This window comes from Camelina sativa, chromosome 20, assembly GCF_000633955.1.
Source record: "Camelina sativa cultivar DH55 chromosome 20, Cs, whole genome shotgun sequence".
Taxonomy (NCBI): Eukaryota; Viridiplantae; Streptophyta; class Magnoliopsida; order Brassicales; family Brassicaceae; genus Camelina; species Camelina sativa.
Window position 1 is genome coordinate 24,941,396 of NC_025704.1, and position 2,608 is coordinate 24,944,003.

Sequence of the window (2,608 nt, forward strand, 5' to 3'; positions counted from 1 at the left end):
AACGTCCCAAATAACAATCTAACCAGCCTAACAACACATAACAAGCAAATCAGAGAGATCTCTAGCTTAGATAAGCCATGGTCATGCACTTACCTTTGCCACAGAAGAATCTGAACCTTAAACAACCAAGAACACGCTCCTAGGAAGCTCCTACAACGTCCTAAGCCTCAGATCTCTACAGAAACGCCTCCAAACTCCAAGAAATCACCAAGAACTCTCAATAACTTTTTTCTCTCCTTTCGTTTCTCTCAAAAACGGCTTCCCACGACTAATGAGACAAAAACGACTTAAGGGTTTCCTTTACCCAAAACGCAGCGTTTGACTTAAGTCAAAACGCACAAAATTGAACATGCATCGACCGATGCACCATCTGCATCGACCGATGCAACTCCCAAACCGGGATTCCGGTTCACGGATGTTACACAAATATATATTAAAATTAGGATACAATATTTTTATTATTTTTAAAATATATATTTATATACTTATTTAAGCTATGTTGTTAAAAATTTAACCAGTTCTGATGTGACATATTACGAAAATGCTATTATATTTTAATTATTCTAATAACTAACAAAAAAAAGGTTTAAATTTGTTTACAAAATAAGAAAACTCTATTTATTGTTTCATAAATCTTAGGAAATAATAACAAACTATTTAATTGGCTAAAACTTAATTGTTTATACACAATATTCACTATATAAACAATACTAAGTGTATAATATTGATAATATACATAACCTAATTGTAATTTTCACCTATAAAATTAATATACAACATGTTATACCAATAACTTCAATTTGTAAATTTGGTATATTAAGATCTCTAAACACGATCACATCAATATGTAATACCAAATCACAGGTCAATACATGTTTTGTTGGATTTTTTTGGCTTTATTGAATGTATAATTAACGAATTTGATATTGCATCAAACCAAAATAGTAGTACCAACTACGTGTCGAAATCAGAGTATGACCTTAAGTAAATTAAATATATGATTTTATAAAATGTATAGAATTAATAAATTTTCTACTATTATTTTGTAACAAACAAATCCAAATTTACATAAATATTTTCTCACACTGGTAACATTATTCTACAAAATATTAACGTGTATTTATGAGTTGGGTAATAAACGGGTAATGAGACGGGTAACGAGACGCTCAAAAATTAAATTAATATCCGATATTCGATCATTATTCATGGATAATATAATTATTATACCCTTTCACTCGACCCTAAAGCTGCGGGTACCTTTTTGGAACGGATACAAACCGAAAAACGGGTCCAATACGGATATCGGTAGTAGTTTCCAGGCCTACCTATTAGTAGTTTAATATGAATCATAATTTACCATATAGTACTATATTATATAACATGTAAATGAATAATAAAACATAAACATAATATTAACAAATAACAAAATAAAAAAAAAATTACCCGCGCTACCAGCGCGGGTTATTATCTAGTATGTTACATATATGGTTCTCTTGACTGCTCTTTTGATTCCACTCATTTCTAAGAAACAAACTAGGACAACTCAAAGATTAATATAGCTACCTAACATCTAGTACAGTCACGGGCTCTTCACAAAAATAATTGCTTTACTTAGGTCCAAGACCATCGATGGAGCTTCGATTTGTAAGAAATCTTAAATTGAAGTATACGAGAGGCTTCAAGATGTTGTTCCAAAAGTGGTATATTACCTGACATCTAATACAGTGACTGACTCTTCACAAAAATAAAAATAAAACAACAAGCTTTAATAATTGGGTCTGGGAGAATACGATGGAGATTTGTAAGAGATCTTTAGTTAATAAGGAAAAATACGAAGAAACTAGATAATATATCATAGTTTTTATGATTTTTTACCATGATATAATTGTGTTTTTTGAGTCTTTTGATTTGCTTTTAGGTTGTTTGTTTTTGAGTTTTTGTAGGATTAGGTACCTATTGGCACGAATAGAGCATAATGGAGCAAAATAGGAGGATTCAGAGTACGTTCGAGCATTGAGGCTAAGTTGTGGAGTTTGGATACGAGTTTAGAGAGCTGTGTCTCGATGCAAGTGTTGGCGTCGATCGATGCAGGTGTTGGCGTCGATCCATGCTCTATGCAATGCAAGACGAGTCAGAGTTTCTCAAGTTCTGAAGTTTTGCAAAGCTGCCCTAAAGTTTTCTTTAATTGCAATATTAAGTCTCTGACGTGTTTTAGAGATTTAAATAGGATTTTAGGGACTTAGAAACCCTTATGCTTTATTTTTGGCTCCAACTTATGAGAGAGATTTTGAGAGCTTGTGGGAGAGAAAGATCTGAACTCATCTCTAGAGAGAAGATTTCTAAACTCCTTATTTTCTCTTTTGATTTCTATTGCAATTATTCAGAAAGATGTCTTGTTCTTCATTGATTATGTCTGAGTAATCTGTTTGTTAGGTTTAGGGTTTCTCATGAGGGATATCATGGTTTGTTAGATCTATTGATCTCTTGGGATTCAGATTCTTCTTTGTTCTTCATCATTGGTTGTTTTTATATTAATTCTTGAATCACCTAGAATTAATAACCTAGGAAAAGAAATTGATATGAGAATATAATAGATTTTCCTGACAAA